General features: G+C 44.7%; 1 protein-coding gene across 16 annotated transcripts in view; it reads left to right on the top strand.

The window, feature by feature from the left end:
- Positions 1 to 21,755, top strand: part of PTK2 (protein tyrosine kinase 2) — a 261,505-nt gene that overhangs the window by 58,886 nt on the left and 180,864 nt on the right. The window lies entirely within an intron of this gene.

Genomic DNA, 21,755 nt, shown 5'->3' with positions numbered 1-21,755 from the left:
GACCTGCAGTATTATAAGTAGACCTTCAGGCTGACTCAGTTTAGTGTTTAGCTTAAAACTTTTAAAGCCTCCAGGATATTGAGGCGCTAGCGCCAGACCACAGTTTCGCTGTTGGATCACTTCTCATTTAACAAATTGTCAGCATCATCTAGTAATTCTTGTCTAGGCTTTTAAACATTTCTTCTCTCTTTCTTTCTTCCTTTCTTTCCTTTCCTTCCTTCCTTCCTCCCTTTCTTTCTTTTTAGGTAATCTCTACACCCATCGTGGGGCTTGAAATCACAACCCCGAGATCAAGAGAGTCGCCGACTGAGCCAGCGCCCCTTTTAAACATTTCTAAAACATGTGATGTTAGAACTCTTTTAATGTGATGCTCTCTGAACAAAGCACCTGTCACTTTATTACCTAATTAGGTATTTAAAGTAAAGATTTTGCTGAGTTAAATTCAAACTGTTGAATTTTAAAGGGTGTTGGGTATGGGCACTTTTAAAAAAATGTAACTGAGGTGAGAACCTAAGGATTGCAAAGTATAATTGAGCATGACAAGTAACGAGTGTTCAGAGGCAGAGAGTTTTGTACTATATTTGTGAAGATTTTGGTCTCTCCCAGATTTGTTGGGACCCATATGCACAATACCACCTTCATAGTGTGACAGCCCTCTGTTAGCACTGATCCTTAGCAATAAGGCTCTGATTTCACTAAGTTGAGGCTGGATTCAAGTCTGTGAGTCCAGTAGCCAATGGGATATTAAATAATTGACTACTGGGTTTTTAAGAAATTCAAGGTGACTTTAGAAATATGAACTTCAGAAGAAGAGAGAGACTGAAGTGTTTTTGCTCATCCCAAAGCAGTTGATGGAAGCAACTTATTTTCCCATTACATTTGCTGACTGGCAGAGCAAGTGAGTAGAGGCCTTTTTAACTGAGATATCATTTTGATAGAAGTCAGGGTTGGGTAGGAGAGCAGAAAGAACCACCCGTGTGGAAGAGGGGAAGAGGTAGGGACAGCATCAGGCTTAGAATCGTTGCGTTTGCAGGGCTGGAGCAGGCCATTACCTCTGATGAATGGTCTTGCTTCTGGATCGTGCAAGAGGAGGTTTCTGACGACATAAGGAGGTTGTCACCCTGTCCCCTTCTCGGGGCTGAGTACACCGCCTCCCCAGGGGGACACAGTGTGCCAGCTTCTCCGTGTACTTCTCTGTACCAGGACAGGAAGGCAGGAAACTTCAGGTTTTATTCTGGTCAGTTGTTGCTGTGTGATAAAGACAAAGATGTTGGTATATAGGAATTGGCTGAAATGGTTATTTTCAAGTATAAAAGTTACTACTTTTAGATAAAGACAAAATAAAATGCTCAAGTCCAAAGACTTTAAATCTCTATTTTCAGTTAGAAATTCGAAACCTCACATTTGATTTTATCAGTCACATTAACCTCAAAAACAGTGGTGTCCCAATTTAAGAAGACACAAAATACTTAGTAGAACAGGCTAAAAATAATGGAACAGAGCTATATTTGTATACTTTGAACTGAAACCTCTAAGGTATCCTTAAGACAATCTATGGCTGTCTCTATGATATAGCTTATTGTACCGCTGAGTGAGGTATAAGGAGACCATGTTAGATCGCTCCCACAGAAGATCGTTATTTTCACATATTTAAAAGGACTTTGTTATGTGTTCAACTGTATCATGATTTCCTAGGCTTAAAGGTAGCTTTAATTCAAGTATGGAAGTAAAGGTAAACGTTCGCAGTGCTGTGTTTGGTTGCAGGGTTACTGAATGCAGAAAGCCCTGTTTGGAAAGTTCACTGATGATACTAGAATGCACTTTAGTTGTTTTATCTCTCTGAGACTGGGAAGGATTAAAGAGGTGTCAGGGCTGTGCTTACTAGGGATAAGTGTGTGGGTCAGTTTTTTTCTAGATCTTTCAGTAGCAGATTGAGATTGAGTATACCAATAATCGTGGACTTGTGTGATTCTGGGTCCTGTGGTTGAAGTCATGCTTTTTCTATATCAATATTTTAAACTCCCGCTCTCCCTGCCACCACCCAGATAGTTCTAAGTGCAGCCCATCTTCACTTCTGTGTCTCAGACTTAAGTGGTCAACCGCCTCTTGATACTTACATTTGTATTTTTCATAAACATCTGATACTTACCTGCCAGAGAGGAGCCTCTTAACTGTTGTCCCTGAAGTCTGTCCCTCCCCCAGTCCTCCCTGTCTTAGTAAGCGCGCTGGACCCCCACGCACGTAGCCGCTCCTGCTGCAGACCCAGGATGCCTCTCTGACACTTCCTGCCGCGTGGAAGGATTCCCTCTGTCTCCAGCACAGTCTGGGCTTCCTCCCCCCTCGCCCTCTCTGCGGCATCCACTCTGCGCCGCGCGGCCTTCCTCTCTCTCTGGGCTGCGGGCGTTGCTTCCCCGTGGGTCTTCCCGTTTCCTCACACGTTCGCCCTTCTTCACGCAGCTGCCGGAGTGAGTTTGTAAAAACACAAAGGCAACGTTACTCTCCTTCCTAAAACTCCCCGGTGGCCTCTTACTGGATAAAATCGCAACTCCGTCTCGGGGCCTCCGAGGCCTCACCTGATGCGGCCCTGTCTTCTGGTCCTGCGCAGCACCTACCGCCATTGACCGCCCTTGCTTTCTGTCTCTTCGCTGGGCAGTAAACTCAGCACCGTCGGGGACAGTGTCAGGTGTTCTTCTGCGTGACAAGGTATTGGCGCAAATGGATATTACCTTAACAAATGAGTAAATTATGCGCTTAGCTAATCCGCACGCCCTAAGAACAGTTGGGCGAGAGTTGTAGACTGGGGGTTGAGTCTCTCCAGCAGCACACACACCGCATCCTAGCGCTCTCAACAGATGGGCCTCGGTTGGCCTCCCGGGGCCTGATCGCTTCCCTGGGAAATATGTCTGTGGGCCTCTGCCACCCCTCTGGGGCTGTGGCCGTCCCGTCTGCCAGCTTGAGTTGCTAATTGACCGTGGGGAAGACAGATTAAAACTACATTTATATGTAAGTGTGTGCATTTATTTTATAATTGTATTTATGTACACAGTCTAGACATCTATACCTTTACAGTACAAGGTGTTAAACAATTTCCAGAAGAGTGACTTAAGTTTTCCAGCATGAGGGAGCCGCTCGTGGTGCCTGGCACACAGTAGGCCCGCAGTAAGAATGCTGAGCTGAGCTCCCGCCTGCCCCCTGCTTGGGGGCTTCCTCCTCTCCACCGGCCTCTCCCTCGGCTCCGCCTCTGATAGACTCCAGCCACCGCCACCGCCGGTGGTTCGTTTTCTGACAGGACCCCTTATGCTTTTGCTCCTGCTTCTGCTTGGAACATTCATTCTTTTTAAACGGGAAAGTTTCAGGATTCTGCCCTAGGGCATGGCCCTGTGTGTGTGTGTATTTGTCTGTCTCTTTCCCTCTCTCTCTCGTCTGGACCACAGGGCTGGGCTCTGGCTTTGTGCGTCAGCTCTGCACCCACAGGCATAGCTCGTAACTCATTCAACTTTCCTCCTTTGCTGGTCTCACGTTCCTTGGTTGCCCACTTCTTGTGGGCCAGGTCCAAATGTTACTGCTTTTAGAATCCGTATTGTCTGAATCCGTATTATCAGCACTCAGTGATTGTTGAGTGAAAAAAACCCCGGATTGTTGAAATCTGGGGCATTTTTCTAAAGGAGCTGCTGTCTCATGCCAGTGGAGAGGGTGGGGAGGGTCTTCCATGCTGTAGGAATTCTGGGGGCAAAGGCACTGAGAAATGTTTGTGGAATGTTTAGGGAAACATGGGCTTTTTGTGTTAAGGTTCGTGGAGAGAGGTAAGTAGGGAAGGCTTGCTCCTCCACCCACTGTCTCTGAGGGGTAAGGGCAGGGCTCTTGTAAGCCTTTACCCTGCCCCTAAAGATCCATGTTCCCCAGGTGTGCTTCCAGCCTTTTTGTCTTATCCCTGCCCACCGACTTGGCACTGTTCTCTCTTTCCCTGGGAAGCTCGCCCACCACTTGGCTTTGCACACTTTGTCTGCCTCCGCCCCCCGCTGCCTGGTGACCAGTGCCTTTCCCCTCTACCTGGGGGCCCCCTGGAAACCACCAAGCCATTCTAGCTTAGATTCCTAGTACAGGCTCCTTTCCTTGGTTAAACCGAATTGTTGGTTAAGTGTCCGTGAAATGTGTTTGCACGCCCAGCATGTAGTAGGTGTACAGAATAGATGAGTTCTTGATAAACAGGCCTTTCTGGTGCTGCAGAGAGGCAGGGGAAGGGGGGGCGGGTAGGGGACTGAACACATAGTGAAGGTTGAAGAACAGCAGCAGGCAGTGCTTGAACAGAGACAAGGAACACAGCCTGGCCAGTGTGTTCTCCGTGAAGGGCTCCCCTTTGCTTCTGATGTCTTAACTGAGAGAGTACAGTGAGCCTCCTTTCAGCTCATTAATTAATTTTCATTAATAATAGTGAATATTATTAACATCAACTCCCTTGTGCATAAAGATAATATGGTGGGTATTATAATTACTGTATTTCTCAGATTGTTTCACTCTCCTCATTGTGTTTGGAGAAGAGGCTGCTAGTTTCCCTGTGTTCTCTTCATGTGCAGTTTTAGAGTTTTTCATTTCATGTAGGACCTTCTCAGCGAGCCCTGGGAGATGTGTGGGCCAGCTGATGTTTCATCACAGGCTTCCGTCTGCCTGTCCTGTCCCCCACTCCCGGTCTCCTGGTTGAGCAGTAGTTATATGAACCCATGCAGTGTGTCCCCCCTGACCACCCTCCTGCCAGCACCACTGTCCCCATCTGTCCCTGGTGCCTGCTCTGGGGTCTACTTGTTTGCTGTCCTGCGGTGAAATGCGTGCCCTGCCCCTCCCCCCCCACCTTCCCGGCAAGGAACCAGTCAGTCCTCCTTATTGCTGCACTCCCAGGGCCTCACACCTGCTAGACTCCTGTAGTGAGCAGATGAGTGGGTTGATGAATTCAGTCACTTTGTCTGCCTGTAGCCACAGAGATTCAAATCACTGGAGGCAGATGAGAAGGGTCATGGAGGTTTTTGTGAAAATTAAAAAACTTCTTTCTAGTGCCCAAATGGTTAGTGACACTGAGTTTTTAAAGTAGTGTTCATAAATCTTTCATTTCAAATTCATCTGTGATTGTTCAGACTATTAGGAATTTATTGTAAATTTAACTGTTTTCTGTATTTCATAACTTACCAGTTTTCCGTTAAAGAGAAAAATCCAATTTTGAAAGTTACCACTGTGTATTTTTGTTTTGCCTTTGAGTAATACTGGTATAAATGATACAGTGTTATTGACTGTAGCTCACAGAACTGAGGTTTATGAGGCTTATATATTATCTTCTTTAACTTCTTCAGACAATACACATCTGTATCTTTATACCTTTCTTCCTGAAAAGTTGTAGAAAATGAGTCCTATTTTGAGTGTTCTATAGGAGTTGGATGTTGAAAACCAAGCAGTAGTGGTAAGTTTTTCTTTGAGTGGAAAGACCAGTGCGTCGTTGGCTCCTTTCCTGTGCTCTGATGCTCCAGTGTGGGCTTCCGTGTTGCGCACTCTGCACAGTCTTCAGTTGAGTCTTGTGGGCCGTCGGGGGGCGCGGTGGTGCTTTGCCAGTGACAGGTGCTTCTCTTCTGTTTCGACTGGGGCCCTGTCGGATCTGTGCATCGATTTGGGAGAACTGACCTATGAACAGTCTTGAGACTTCTGGTCGACCTGTCTAGTTCGCTAGGTCTGTGATCTCCCTTAGTCGTGTGCGGTAGATCTTAGTGTGGAGGGCTTCATGCTTTTCTGATGCTATTGTAAAGGACGGTTTTTTGACTTGTAGGTTTAATTGTCCAATTCTTGGCTTAGCATGTAGAAGTAGATCATCTTGTTAGTTTATCCTGTGGCCTTACTATAAATTCACTTATTAGTTCTGGTGGTTTACTTGAGCAAGTAGAAAATCCAAAGAAATTTATAATCATGTAATCTGAAAATAACTCTTACTCTGCAATCTTTATGTCTTTTATTTCTCTGTCTTGCCTTGACTAGCACCTTCATTACAGTGTTCTTGTCATGTGCTGACCTCAGGGAGCAAGTTTTCAGTGTTAAGCAGGGTTTAGTTCTAGTTTTGTCTTTGTTTTTGTGGATGTCCTCTGTCAAATGTAAAAATTTTCCTTGTAACTCCTGGTTTTCTGAGAGGTGTTTTTGGTTTTGTTTTTAATCATGAGAGGGTGTTGAATTTTGTCAAGTGCTTTTTCTGTCTCTATTGAATTAATTGTGGAAATTTTCTGTTTTTTAAAATAACGGGTGAATTACGTTTTGATTGTTGAATCAACCTTGTATTTCTGAGGTAAATCCCACTTGATCATTATGTATTTTCCTGTTTATATATTGTTAGATCAATATGCAATATTTTGTTTAGGAAATCTGTGTCTATTTACACGGGGGGTATCAATCTGTAATTTTTTTTCTTGTGACCTTTTTGTGGCGCTTTCTTTTCAGGTACTGCCATTCTCATAAAACAAGCTGGGAGGTGTCCCCTTATGTTTCCATTTGCATGACCCAGTGTATGTAAAATTAGGAGACACTAATCTCCAGTGGCAGTACTGGGAGTCCTAGTCCCATTAGATGGCGAGGTACTAGTCACAAAGGGCTAGAAAGCAGCCACAGGAGTGTGTTCTGTCTTGTGTAGTTGTATTCCAAGGATGGGGATGCATACACACATGTATGTGTGTGCTGATGTAAAGAGCCATGGAGCTCTGCACTCAGGATTTGTACATCTCACACGTTAGGCTTCAGTCCAGAACTTGCAGGATTGGACCGTGTGTGCAGCCCCCATGCAGCCCTGGAGGCCTGGCGGCGTGCTCCGTTTGGAAAGGGAGGATCAGATACATCAACATAGTACCTTAAGCCAGGTTCCAAAAACCCTCAAGCCCAGGGAAAAGACTCTCTATATAAAATCTGAAATATGAGATTTAAAATGCTTAAAATATTGTTTTATGATGACCAGACAGTATGGTTAACAGTTGTTTATGTTATGTTATGATTACAGTTGTAGGTGGAAAATGTGCATGCTGTTCCCTAATATTACATGTATAATAAAGTGGTACAGCATTAAAGGAATCGGTTAGAAAAAATGCAGACAAAAACTTACAACAAAAAAGAAGAACCGTTTTCCTAGAACCAGGAAGCAAGGGGAAGAATTGAGGCTTGAATGTTGAGGAGGGGGCCGAGAGTGGCTGGAGCAGAGGGTTTTGGTGACGGAGGGCAGCTCCCTGCAGAGTCGGACTGGAACAAGCTCCGGAGAGGCCCAGTCCTTTTGTGTGGCTCTGCCGCCCGGAAGGTCTGATGAGGCCCTGTTGCAGGCTGACGCTCTGGGTGGAGACATTTCAGGCTGGAGCTGGGTTTACGGCCCCCCTGCTTATACGCCCAGCGTCTTTGTGTGGCGCTCTTAGGGGTGTCAGGGTGCTGGCGGAGACAGAGCTCCGCAGCAGTCCCTTCCCTAATCGCCGACACCTTGCTTTCCAGACTCTGTAGGTGGTTTTAGTGACCTCCAGATTTTATTTGGATTGCAGCTTGAGACTTGGTCACACATAGTTGTGTTTAATGTTATGTATTGAGTTTAGGGGACGTGAATATAAAGTTTCCTTATATTTACGTTGGCCAGAAAAATGTTGTTTTGAAAGATATGTGTAGCCTGTCTTATATTAAAAACAGACAGACAAAAACCAAGGAAAAAACCTAGGACCTTGTTAACCAGGGTGAGGCCAGTATGTTGTATTTCCCCCAAGATCTGTTTTGTCAACCTTCTTAAATTTTTTTAAGAGAAACAAAATACTGCTAGAATATCATATACTAACACTACCTTTTTTACTGTGAAAATCTTACCGTGTTGTAAAGTTGACAGAATCATTGAGAAGATAATACCAGACTGTTGGGTATTCTGTTTGTTTTAACTTTTATGTAAGATCGTGATGGAATGGTGTACTGCTGGTATATTTTCAGTTTAGAAAAAGGCATACTGTCTTTTTATAGGGCAAGGTTTAGGGGAAAATTCTATGGAACACTTGTGCTTCGTTTGGTCATTGGATTTAATTACACATTTCAAACATACCAGATGTTATCAAAGTAGGAATGATAGTCTGTTGTTTCCTTTTTTGACAAGGATTCATAACACTTTGAAGTGTAACAGGAAAGATGCTTTTTAGGGCTGTGATGGGACTTTTGAAGTATTAGTTAAATGGTGGGGGGGTCTTAATAGGATTTCCATTTTGAGAACAATCTTAGCATTTCCCTTTCATCGGCCTAGAGAAGTCAGGTTATCCCTCCTAACTACTGCTGCCACGGATAGGATGCTGACTTTGTCTCTAATATATCTTGCTAATAACCACTCTACGTTTATTATATTAACTAGCAGGGTAGGTATTACTACTTGAGCTCTACGGACGAGGAGCCTCAAATAATTTAAGAGTCATATTGTTGGGAGCAGGGGAGCCAGGCACAGTCTTTAACGTTAGTAAGCAATGTGCTCTGCTTCTCAGTCAGGATCTTGCTCGGAAGTCACTGCCTGTGGAACCTTTGCCGAGACTTGCCTTTTCTGTAGAATGTCCAGGCTTCTTCAGTTATAGGCTCAGGGATTAGATTGGGCTCATTCTTTTAAAGGTTTATTTGTGTGATTTAGGTGAAATTTTAGCTGTCCTATAATCTCTAGGGTGTCTTGCCCATAGAAAGTAAATGAATGGCTCAAGGTAGAGATACTTTAGTCTTGATAATCTAAGGGATGTGCCCAACCAGTGAAAGTCTTCAAAGCCATAACAGTTGAAGTGCTGTTGTAATAAATTATTTACCCCATTGTGGGTTGTTAACAGTTTTACTATGGAAATTGCATTCTTGCACTCAAAATTGGGGATTAAGTGAAGTTAGCCATGCTTTCTTTCTCTTTGGCTCCCAGAATCCTGTCAGGAGGCTTTTACCCGATCCTGGCAGGAGATGGAAACATTCTTTTCTAAGGAGACTGGTCCAAGAGAAAAGGCAGACTCTAAACGTTCTGGGATCTCTAGCCAAGCCCCTTATTCTCTGCTCAGTGCATAGATCGTTGGGGTCACCCACATGTACAGGTTTCCTCGACAAGTAGGTATTTAAAGACAGCCTCCGGGCGCCTGGGTGGCTCAGTTGGTTAAGTGTCTGCCTTCAGCTCAGGTCATGATCCCAGGATCCTGGGATCCAGCCCCACATCGAGCTCCCTGCTCGGCGGGAGGCCTGCTTCTCCCTCTCCCATTCCCCCTGCTTGTGTTCCTGCTCTCGCTGTGTCTCTGTCAGATAAATAAATAAAATCTTTAAAAAAAAAAAAAAAAAGACAGCCTCTGCAGCAAAGCAAAAATAAACAAAGTGGGACAACATCAAACTAAAAATTTCTGCACAACAAAGGAAACCCATCAACAGAAGGGCAAAAGAAGGGCAACCTGCAGAATGGGAGAAAATATTTGTAAATCATATATCTGATAAAGGACTAATATTTAAAATATTAGTTATTAATATTAGTTATTACTCATACAACTCAATACCAAAAAAAATGTTTAAAAAAAATGGGCAGAGGATCTGAATAGACATTTCTCCAAAGAAGACATCCAGAGGGCCAGCAGATACATGAAAATATGCTCAGCATCACTCATCATCAGGGAAATGCAAATCAAAACCACCGTGAGATATCACCTCATGCCTGTCAGAATGGCTGTTATCAAAAAGACCAATAATAAGTGTTGCTGAGGATGTGCAGAAAAAGGAACCCTCGTGCCCTGTTGTGGGAGTGCAAACTGGTGCAGCCACTGTGGAAAATAGTGTGGAGGATCCTCAAGAAATTAAAAGTAGAATTAACCATATGATCCAGCAGTTTCACTATGAGGTATTTATCCAAAGAAAGTGAAAATACTAATTTGAAAAGATATATGTGGACTGCAGCATTATTGCCAATAGTCAAGACATGGAAACAACCTGAGTGTCCATGAATGAATGAATAGATGGAGAAGATTGTGTGTGCTTGTGTGTGCCTTCATACACACACATGTAAATACGTACAATGGAGTATTGTTCGGCCACTAAAATGAAATCTTGCCATTTGCAAGAACATGGGATGGATTGTGAGGGCATTATGCTACATGAAATAAGACTAGTCTTTCAGAGAAAGACAAATACTGTATGACCTCACTAATGTGTGGAACCTAAAAAACAAAACAAATGAACAAACAAAACAAAACTAGATACAGAGAAAAGAACGCTGGTTGCTAGAGGGGGGTTTGGGGGTGGGCGAAATGGGTGAGGGGGGTCAAGAGGTACAAAATTCCAGTTGTAAATAAGTTGTGGGGCTATAATGTACAGCATGGTGACTGTAGCTAATAATATTGTAGTGTATACCTGAAAGATGCCAAGAGAGTAAACCCTAAAAGTTCTCATCACAAGAAAAAAAAATTCTTTTTTTTTGTGACTTTGTATGGTGACAGTTGGTAACTAGACTCATTATGGTGATCATTTCATAGTGTATACAAATATCAAATCATTATGTGGTACACCTAATACTAATATGTTATATGCCAATTATATTTCAGTAAAAAAATAAAGACAGCCTTTGCTTTCGAAATGTGAAGACAAAACAGAGAGAAAATTAGTCTTGAGCAACAAAGAGGAAACCGCAAGCAGAAGGAAGCTCAAAGAAGATAAAAAATTTAAATCTCAGATCTCCAGAAAGCTAAGGGAAGATACTGCATCCATGAAAGACCAACAGAATCCTTTTTTTTCTTTTAAGATTTATTTATTTATTTGAGGGGTTGGGGCAAAGGGAGAGAGAGTCCCAAGCAGACTCCACTGCTGGGCACAGAGCCTGACGTGGGGCTTGATCTGACGACTGAGATCACAACCTGAGATAAAACCAGGAGTCGATGCTTTAACCAACTACGCCTCCCAGGCACCCCTAGAATTATTTTTAAAAGTACATTCAAAGGGGGCGCCTGGGTGGCTCAGTCGGTTGAGCGTCTGCCTTCAGCTCAGGTCATGATCCCAAGGTCCTGGGATCGAGCCCCACATCAGGCTCCCCGCTCCATGGGGAACCTGCTTCTCCCTCTTCCTCTGCCTGCTGCTCCGCCTGCTTGTATTCTCTCCCTCTGTCAAATAAATAAATAAAATCTTTAAAAAAAAAAAAAAAGTACATTCAAAGAAGAGGAAAATTAAAAGTACCAAGGCAGACGTAAACTCAGTAAGAGCAGTGGGAAATAATGTGAAAGATATGTCTCAGAACACATGTAGGAAAGAAAAATGAGGGAGAAAAGAAAGTAGGATGATGAATTCAGAAGGTCCAACATCCAAATAGTTGCAGAAAGAGACAAAAGGATTAAATCATCAAAGACCTGATACAAGAACATTTTCTGGAAGCAAAGGATAAGGGTTTCCGGATTGCAGGTTCCTGGATACTGAAGGCCCGTGGCTGCTGCTGGGGCCTCTCCTCCTCCGCCCTTCCTGTGGAGAGACCGCCTCCCTGCAGCCTTGTGGCACTTGTGTAGCTGTGATGTTCTAACTGTGGAAGGGGTGAGGTCTCTTCCTTTATAACTTTTCCTGCTATTGCCATTTTTTAATAGTACTTATTATAGTTGTAATTAAATAATCACATGTGTGTATCTCTCTTGACTAGGTTGAAAACTCTGCAGGGTAGGATTTTATATATATATATATATATATATATATATATATATCTCCACACATCCGTTACAGTGCCTAGCCTAGTATTTGGTGAAGTAAGTAGTTTTTGACATAATTAATCTAAGGGTGGTGTGGCACGTTCATTTGCTTGTGGGGGACAGGCATGAATGGATGACTCCAGGAAGCGTCGTGGCCGTGGAAGAGTGTGTGGTAGTAATACCAAATCCAGCTGGCCCTTGGCCCAGGACAGCGGGGCATGGTAACAGCAGATGATGGGTGAGTACCTGCTGCCACTCCACTGTGTGTTGCCTGACAGGAGTGAGGTCTGCCAGTGACAGCGTTTTCAAGAGAGGATGGGAACCCAGCCGCAGCAGGGCTTGGCGAGCAAGAGCCCGGTCTCCAGGTAGACTGCTTAGCTTTGAGGCTCATGTACAAGGCATGTGACCTTGGGCAGGTCACTTCTCTCTGTTCCCACATCTGGAAAGTGGGGAAAAATAAGTGTTTTTTTTTTTTTTAAGATTTTATTTATTTATTTTGTCAGGGAGAGACAGAGCACAAGCAGGGGGAAGGACAGGCAGAGGGAGAAGCAGGCTCCCCGCTGAGCAAGGAGCCTGATGTGGGACTTGATCCCAGAACCCTGGGATCATGAGCTAAGCCAAAGGTAGACGCTTCACCGACTGAGCCACCCAGGTGTCCTGAAAAATAAGGTTATTATGAGGATTAAATTATTTCATTTTTAAGTGCTTAGAACAGTCCTGGCATGGTAATGCTGCATAAACAATTACTTAAACCTCTGGAAGCCCCCAGTCTAGATGGAAACCTTCCTGTCTCAGGGGCAGCTTTTAAGCTTAATGAGGTCCAAATCAATCTCTGCATATTAGGGAAATCGCTCTTTTATTTTGCACAGCAGTTTAACTCCATATTGGGAGTCTTTGTCATTACACTGCTTTGCTTTTGCAAAGTGCTCCCCAAAGAGAGAACCCAGGGAAATATTTTCCCAAAGGTAAATTTACATCACTTTCTTAGGAGTACAAAGACTCAGTTATAGCCGTGAAATTAGAGGGTTTTTAAAAAGACTTCAAAGAGCCCCAATCAGAATATCAGATGCCTCCCCCTCCACCCCCCAGCCCGAGAGCAGATGGGGTCCACCAAGCCTTATTCCCCTTCCCAGAGTACCTTCCAGAAGTCCAGCTCCCTGCTCCCCACTCCTTGACTGTAGGCAGGAAGCATCTCCATTCGCCTGAGTTTGGGCATGTGGGCCTGTGTTGTTCCCAGTAACAAATACCAAACTGAAGTACTTCTTCTACTACTTGTTCATCCCCCATCCTCAGACAGACAGTATCTGCCCCTCTTGTGTTCTCTGTCTCCGTGGAATGACATCACTTTCCCACTCAGTTACCTGAGCAAGAAAAATGGCTGCTGACTTTCCTTTAATCTTATGTGAGCAGTTTAGTCAACCCCTGTCCTCTTGGCTTTTTTACAGCTCTCAAATCTTTCCACTTCCTCGGCCATAGTTCGTGTTGTCAGGATTATAACAGAAACTTTCAGATTGGTCTGTATGGGCTTAATTGCTGCCCAGGTGCATGTCCTAACACTGGTCAGGCTCCCCACCTGCCTCTGGAGCTAGGCCTTGTCCAGTTTCTCTGCTGTTTGAATTAAAGCCATGTTGGCCTTTGCATTGACTCCCAGGGTCACTGACCTACACCTGCAGCCATGTCTTCTGTTGTGCCCATTCTTGAGATGCCAGCTTGGAACTCATATTATGTAGGACCTCGACCATGCCCCAAGTCTGGGTAACACCTGTTTTCCCGGCATCACCTCCTAACACCATGTTATTCATGTACTTGTCTGTGCTGGTCTTTCTAGTGAGGGCCGTAGGGGCAGGGACTGTTGCTCCCTGTGTCCTGCTATGTCCGAATGACCAGTCTGTCTCTTTCCTAGTATCTATCTGTCCTGATATCCTGATGCCCAGGAAAGCACCTTATACATAGTCTACTATAATATGTTTCGGTTGGGGCGAGGGGATGAATTAGTAGGTGGGAAGTAAATAAATACACTGAAGAAATTATGGTGTAACTTCGTAGTTTTGATACAGGTATCCTAATGCTGGTGTTCCCAGACAAAACTTGCATAGGGATCACGTGATGATTTTGTTAAAGTGCAGATTTCTTTTTTTTTTTTTTAATTTTATTGAGAGAGCACACAAGCAAGAGCATGAGCAGAGGGGAGGGGAGAGGGTAGAGGTGGAAGCAGAGGCAGAAGCAGACTCATCTACCGAGCATGGAGCCCAATGCGGGGCTCGATCCCAGGACCCTGGGATCATGACCTGAGCTGAAGGCAGATGCTTACCCAACTGAGCCACCCAGGCGCCCCTAGAAGCACAGATTCTTATTAAGTAGGTTTGTGGTGGGGCTCTTACAAACTCTTGATGATATGCCTGTGCTGCTAGTCCGTGGGCTGTACTCGGAGTGGCGGTGTCTAGTGTGGAAGTGAAAGCACAGACTGGAGCCAACACATGGAGCCGTGTGGTCTTGGGCGAGTCGTGTAGCTGCTCACTGTCTGTGCCCACAGATGAGGCTGCTACTGGGAGCTGCCATGAGGGGTGGGTGTGCGGATCAGACCGACCAAATGAGTTCCTAGGGTGACCTGCCGCATGCCGACAGGTGGACGAGTGTTCGCTGCCGAATCGGCATCAGCTTCCTTGTTGTATGTAGCACGTTCTAGAGCGCATTGTCTTTGTATATGTGTTTGTATTCAGTCCCTGTGATAGTCCCGTGAAGTCACTGCTGTCGCCACACTGCAGTTCAAAACTAGGTTAAAGGTCTTGCTGGCATGTTAACCGCGTGTTTGTGGAGCTGGATTTCAAGCCAGCCCAGATCCCAATCTTAGCATTGTGATACCACAGCCGCGCCTAACTTAATTTTTCACGCTAAGTCCTGGAGTTAGTTTTTTTTTTTTTTTTTAAAGATTTTATTTATTTTTTAGAGAGCGAGCGAGAGAGAAACGGCATGAGAGGGGAGAGGGTCAGAGGGACAAGCAGGCTCCCCGCCGAGCCGGGAGCCCGATGTGGGACTCGATCCCAGGACCCTGGGATCATGACCTGAGCCAAAGGCAGACGCTTAACCATCTGAGCCACCCAGGCGCCCTGTCCTGGAGTTAGTTTTAAGAGACTAAAATGTTATGATGATCCAAGCCCATTAAAAATACTAATTTTTCTGGGTGCCTGGGTGGCTCAGTTGGTTAAGCGACTGCCTTCGGCTCAGGTCATGATCCTGGAGTCCCGGGATCGAGTCCCGCATCGGGCTCCCTGCTTGGCAGGGAGTCTGCTTCTCCCTCTGACCCTCCTTCCTCTCATGCTCTCTGTCTCTCATTCTCTCTCTCTCTCTCAAATAAATAAATAAAATCTTTAAAAAAAATAAAAAAAATATTAATTTTTCTTTGTGAACCACTAGACAGGACTATTTTAATGAACTAATGAATTCAAATGCCCAAATGTTCAAGGGGAGCTCCGTGGAGAATTTGGAACTTTTTCTCTCTGTGACTCCTGGCAAATTCTAGTTGTCCTGCCTCTCTGTTCTTCTTGAGCTCACCAGGCTCTGGGTTACCCTCCCTGCACTGCAATCCAGAAACTGCCTCCTGGCAGAGAGCCAGGTCTCACTTCCATCTGTCCCCTCTTTCAGAGGTCATCGTTAGGTGCTGCCTGTGTCGGGCTGAAAGCAGGTGCTTCCTATGTTCTGTGCAGTTTTCTAGTTGTTCTTTGAGGTGGGGGTGGTCAATCCAGACCCTGCTCCTCCCTCGGTTTTATGTCTTAGTTGTCTCTCTTGTATGGGAGGGTTAATGTGTACTTGTTAGGATTTGTATCAGGATTAAATTAAGTGAGATAATGTATGTAGCAAAACTGCTTAGGTAGCTAGCACGTTGGCAATATTCAGTAAAAGCCTTTCTGTTTTTTACCTTGTAATACTAGACTCAATTTTGCCTTTTTTTTTTTTTAAGTAACCCTACCCCCAACGTGGGCCTCGAACTCACAAGCCTGAGATCGAGTCTCATGTTCTACAGATGGAGCCAGCCAGATGCCCCAAGTTTTTCTTATTTAATAGAGGCTAACTATATACCATGTTTGAGTACAGTGAGATTTTAGTCCTGGATTTAGTGAACATCTGCAAAATGGCCTGACCTGGTTTCCAGTCAGCTTTCATGTGCCACACGCAGGGCCAGCAGGAAGACCCTGCCTTCTCTGCAGGTGGGTCCCCATGTCTTTGTCCCCCTTTGCAGCAAAATGCCATGAGTTCCTTGCATTTCCAGTCTGCACCTCCTTTCTTTATAAGCTCTGTGGAACTCTCTCTCAGCAGGCTATCCCCCCCCACCCCATCACTGCACCCAGGTGCAGAGGTTCTTCCTTTGACCAGGTCCTGCGTTTGGCACCTCCTTCCTTGACTTGGTCTCTCAGCCTCTCTCTGTCCCACCGGCTGAAGCTTCTTCATTTCCTCTGGTAACGAGGACCTTTCTCTCTTCTCTCTCTAAACGTCACAGAGGGCTAGGCTCTGTTCTCACACCTCTTTCAAGTTGGAAAGTGCTTCCAGGGGAACAGACATGAACCTTCAGCATCTGTAACCCTCCCAGGACTCAGGCACCCAGTACGAGGCGCAGTGCCTAGCGGGGCTCATCATAGGGATTCCAGGAGCCAAGCTTGAAGGATTACTAACAGGAGGTACCAGGGGAAAGGGGGAAGCATGGGAGCTCTCTTACAGTAAGACTGCTGTGGAGTACGGCTGCGGAACATGGCAAGGAGAATGTGGGCACTCAAAGCCCGGGTAGGCCAAGTGCTCGCGCCTGTAAGGAAGAGGTTCAGGAGGAGCACCCTGTCCACCCCCCCCCCCACCTCCCCCCCGCTGCCGGCTACAAGCATGATTTTTCTACTCTTTGAAAGCATTGTATTGAGATAGTTTCTTTGTAAGGAAAGTGTTTTGATGCAGTATGCAAAATGATAGATATAAAACTCAGAAATGTTGAAGTGCTGAAGGAATTAGTTATTGTAGGTTTTCTACATGGATTTTGGAACATCTGCATTAACTCTGTTTTACTTTACATCTTTAAACATATCATTCAGTTATAATCGGAGGGGGAGATGAACGATGAGAGAGTATGGACTCTGAGAAACAAACTGGGTTCTAGAAGGGAGGGGGGTGAGGGGATGGGTTAGCTCGGTGATGGGTATTAAAGAGGGCACATATTGAATGGAGCACTGGGTGTCATATGCAAACAATGAATCATGGAACACTACATCAAAAACAAATGATGTAATGTATGGTGATTACCATAACATAATAAAATTAAAAAAAATAAAGTACTATTATAGAAAAATACTTTAACCGTGTTTCTTTCATCTGGGAGATTTGAAATTAGTAACAAAGATGTGTTCAAGAATGTATATCATGATTGATGTGCTCAGTAGATGTAATTAGGAACCAGGCACGGACCTCCTTAGCTTGGCTTCAGAGGGACAGTCCTTACTACTGCGATTTCCAGGAGACCCGGGGGTCCTGTCGTGGGACACAGACACACCCATCCAGCCTCCCACCGGCCATCCACCCACTCCATCTGGCCATACTTCCTCCATTCCTTTTCATCACGTTGGCTACCGTTGATTGAATGATAAGGAAAAAGATCTCTTCCTGCCTTCTTCTTCCCATTCCCAGTCGATCCCAGGGAAGCTGCAGTAGAAAGCCCTGTTACAGGATGTGCCGGATCCACCAGGTTTCTCTGGCCTTTCCTACGGTGTGTGTGACACGATGTGCCACGCCCATCAGCATGCACTGTGCTGCTCCTAGTATGGGGACCGCAGTAGTTGTGTGTGTGCGTACTGATTGAAGTGGACTGCGTCCCTCAGCTTGAGAGTTTCGGGGCAGAGAACATCGTTAGGTGGGGCTGAAGGGGCTCCCTGGTGTTTAGATGTACAGTGTGCCTTAACTGAAAGGGCTTCAGAGCCCAGTGTCACGCTGTCACCACCCGGCCACCAAGGAGACTTAGGTTCTTGGAACACGCAGTGTCTTTCATCTTAGACTTTTGTGTTGCTATAACCAGGTGCACCACCCATCTCTAGCAGCTGTGGTGGAGATGAAATTAAATGAGATGACCCATGTCCTTCCTTGCATGTAGAGTCGCCCAGGAAGTGGTGATTTTAATGATTTGTAATGAGTGTTGGTGCTGGCAGGCATTTGCCTCCGTTGGCTGGACTGTTGGTCTTAGAGCTGGGGTCCAAGTATGAGTTTTGAGGATCCATGAACTTTGCAATCATATACAAAATTGTGTGTGTTTTAGTGTGTATATGTTTTTCTCTTGAAAATGTTCATATTTTTCAACAGATTCTCAAAGATCTCTGTCATCAGTATGTACATAGGTGCATATGTATGTCCATATGTGCACAAAGAACCTTCATAGAAGATGGTGAATGAACAGTAATTTGGGATTTGCAAGCATCACTCATTTTACATGTTTTGCAAAATAGCATGTTCATGTACAGTTAGAAGAGAGGCATAGGCAGAAACGTAAAAATCAAGAACAGTTGCCATTTATAAAATGTGCCCATGTGAGTTGCTGCTTTGCTAGGCTGGTAACTGTGGTTCAGGCAATTAATTTTAGCCAGGGCATTTGGCATGGCATGTTGCTTTTGGTTAATTGTTGCATAAGAATCTTCTGGCAAAAACTTTTGTTCTCATTTTGTAAATAAAGGTATATAATTGAAATATGCTGTAAAATGCACACATCCTATGTATCCTGGTGTAGGTTTAACTACTGCCTTCCATATCAGTGTTTACAATGTCACCAACCCCAACAGCCTCCCTTATGGTTCCTTTCAGTCAGCATCCCTGGGAAGTTGGCCACCATTTTGATTTCTGTCACCATGACTCAGTTTTGCCTGTTTATCATAATGCCTGTGAGATTCATCCATGTTACTGCATGTAGCACTTACTTTTCATTGCTGCATAGTATTCATTTAAGAATATACCACAGTTTATTTTATTATTGATGGATGGTTGGGTTGTTTCCAGGTTTGAACCATAGGAATAGTGCGGCTATGAATACTGCATGTGTCTATCTTTGGCATGTACTTAAGACTGAAATGGCTGCTCATAGTGTGTGTCACGGTGCTCTTCAGCTCTAGCAGAGATCGTTTCCAAAATGCTTGTATCAAATTATAGCCCAGCTACCAGCGTATAAAAGCTCTAGTTGCTCCACATCTTTGCCACACTTAGCATTGTTGGTGTTTAAAATTTTGGAGCCATTAGAAAAACTGTACTTAAAAAAAATAAATTTTAAAAATGGAGATAAAATTCACATAACAGAATTTCACATAACATGAAATTCTCTGTGTGGTTTTAAGTGTATGCACAGGGTTGTGCGACCATCACCACTGTCCAGCTCCGTTGCCCCAAAAAGAGACCCAATACCCGTGGCCAGTCACTCCCCATCTCCCTCCCCCCGGCCTCTGGCAAGCACGTATCTGCTTTTGGTCTCTTTGGATTTGCCTGTTCTGGAATTGTCATATAAATGGATCCTACAACATACAGCTTTTTGTCTGGCTGCTTTTACTTATCATAATGTTGTCAAGATTTATCCATGTTGTAGTGGTACCAGGACTTTGTTCTTGTTATGGCTGAATGCTCTTCTGCTCTGTTGTATGGATAGGCCAGTTTGTTTATCCATTCATATTACTGTTACTGTTCTGTTAGAATAGAGAAGATGGAAATTATTAAGCAGTATCTTTGCATTTGTGTCTTGATATGACCTCTGGTCAGTTGGCTGCAGTTTTTTTTTGGTTTGTTTTTTTGTTTTTTTTTTTAGATTTTATTCATTTATTTGACAGAGAGAGGCACAGCGAGAGAGGGAACACAAGCAGGGGGAGTGGGAGAGGGAGAAGCAGGCTTCCCGCTGAGCAGGAAGCCTGATGTGGGGCTCGATCCCAGGACCCTGGGATCATAACCTGAGCCGAAGGCAGACGCTTAACGACTGAGCCACCCAGGCGCCCCAGTTGGCTGCAGTTTATCAAAGTTTGCTTTGAGCACACGGATGGCTGTCTGGGGAGGCAGCTTCAGTTACCTGCGAGTGCTCCTAGAAACAGTGGAGGGTGTGTGACATGCTCATTTATTGTGTGACTTTGGCTGGCAGCCTCTTGGAGGCCCTTCTTCTTTAGTTAGGCCACCTCTGGGCCATTTTCCTCGTCATGGTTTCCCCAAACCCCCTTTTTATCCATTTCCATTCCTTTTGTTACTCTCGCTTTAATTGGATCTTAGCTCAGTACAATGGCTTTGTTATAGTATTTAAATACTTAGCTACCTAACACAGAAGATGCTAACACGACAGTCACGAGAAACTGGGGGAACCTTCATTATGGCTGGTTTGCTAGTTGGCTTAAGGCCTGAGAGAAAAGGTCTCTTGGGTCAGGTTGGTCCCTCTTGGATAACAAAGTGGACTTTTTTTTTCCCCTAAACTATTTACCCTGGATACCTGTTGTACAGTTTCCACCTTGGCTATCCAGTGAATAGTTGAGAATAACTATAACATCTAAGACTGTGAGCCGATGAATTTTTGCTGGTGAGGTGAGCCCTTAGTGTTCCGTGTGCCCTATCTGCCTGTAACATATGATCCCGTGCTCTCGATTGGGAACTCCTAGCCAGCATAGAGATCCTCCTACAAACTGGTGAACTACAGGTTTTTAGGCCCTTCCCAGTGACATGTCACATCGAACTGTTAATAAATACAAGTAACTGGAGAGTTCATTTTGATTCGGTATGCAGGGGACGATCATCTGATTTCACAAAGAATAATTGGGTGGTTATGTTTTGAGAGGATATACATATATTGCATGTAATACCTGGCTTTTAACAATTAGTCTGTACTTAAATTGGTTTGGGTGGGGAATACAGATACCCTGAGAGAATTTAAATAGATCCATACTAGTGTCTGTGTAGTTCTCTGAGGAAGGCCGTTGGCCCAGACTGTTGATCCTCAGGCTCATGTTTTCTCCTATTTCTCAGAGTCCCTGAGCTCTGTTGGGGCTCAAGGAAATACCAGTATCATTGGTTAGTTACTGGGGCCTGGAGGCTGGTTTAGGTGTCTTAGGGTTAATAATATTCTGGTATTGAAGATAAAAGGAAATGTGATTCTTAGTTTTGTGGTGGAATACAGTGCCATTTGGGTTTTCATAGCTTCAGTTCTAAGGTCCTTGCTAGAAAGTTTTAGGGATAGAGAATCAAATAGGCAGTTGGACAGATTGTCCGCTAATGTGCTTGTTTTGGAACGACAGGGAAAGGGAAAGATAGGAGAGAGCAGAGAGGACTGGAATGGTCACTGAACAGGTTAGTAGACTGAACCAACATAGGATAAAGACGTCTAACATCTATTGCTTGTGGTAGGGTCAGTTGGGTTATCTGATTGAAGTCCTTCTGGATTCATTAAATCAAACTGGACAACTGTTTTCATCATACAGGAAATAGTAGAAACATAAGACCTGCTTGCTGTGTGTAGGGCCCCCAGGATTCTCCTTTGACCTTCACAGGTGTTCGTACAGGCTTCAGGCATAATCAGTGTGATTTTCAAGACATGTCTCAAATAAGTCATTATTTCCTTTCCCGTTTTTAATTAGAGGTGTCTACAGAGAAAACCCCCTTTGTTTTCATTGGATGCTGAAATCATAACCAGCCTTGAAGGCCTGTCTGCTGGTGGTCTGTGTTTTAACTTCTGAGCTTTAAATGGGAGCACACAGGCCTGCTGCAGCCACCTGAGCGCACGGAGGTGGCTTCCTAACACAGTGATCCAAAGTGTAGAAATCCAGGGGTACAGCTCAGTGTCCAGCTCTTGGGTTCAGCTCAGGTCATGGGCTCATGGGTCATGGGATCAAGCCCCGGAACGAGCCCTGCATCCAGCCCCAGGTTGGGCTCCACGCTCAGCGGGGAGTCTGCGTGAGATTCTCTCTCCCTCTGCGCCCCCCCCCCCGCCCCGCTCACGTGCACGTTCTGTCTCCCTCCCTCCCCTTCCCCTTCTCTCTCAAATAAATACATCTTTAAAAAAATTTGGGAAATCTAGCACAGGGTATACCTTAATTA

This window comes from Leptonychotes weddellii, chromosome 4 (assembly GCF_054177405.1).
Source record: "Leptonychotes weddellii isolate Sample4059 chromosome 4, ASM5417740v2, whole genome shotgun sequence".
NCBI classification, from domain to species: Eukaryota; Metazoa; Chordata; class Mammalia; order Carnivora; family Phocidae; genus Leptonychotes; species Leptonychotes weddellii.
Note: the sequence above shows the minus strand (reverse complement) of the source record. Positions and strands in the feature narration are given on the sequence as shown.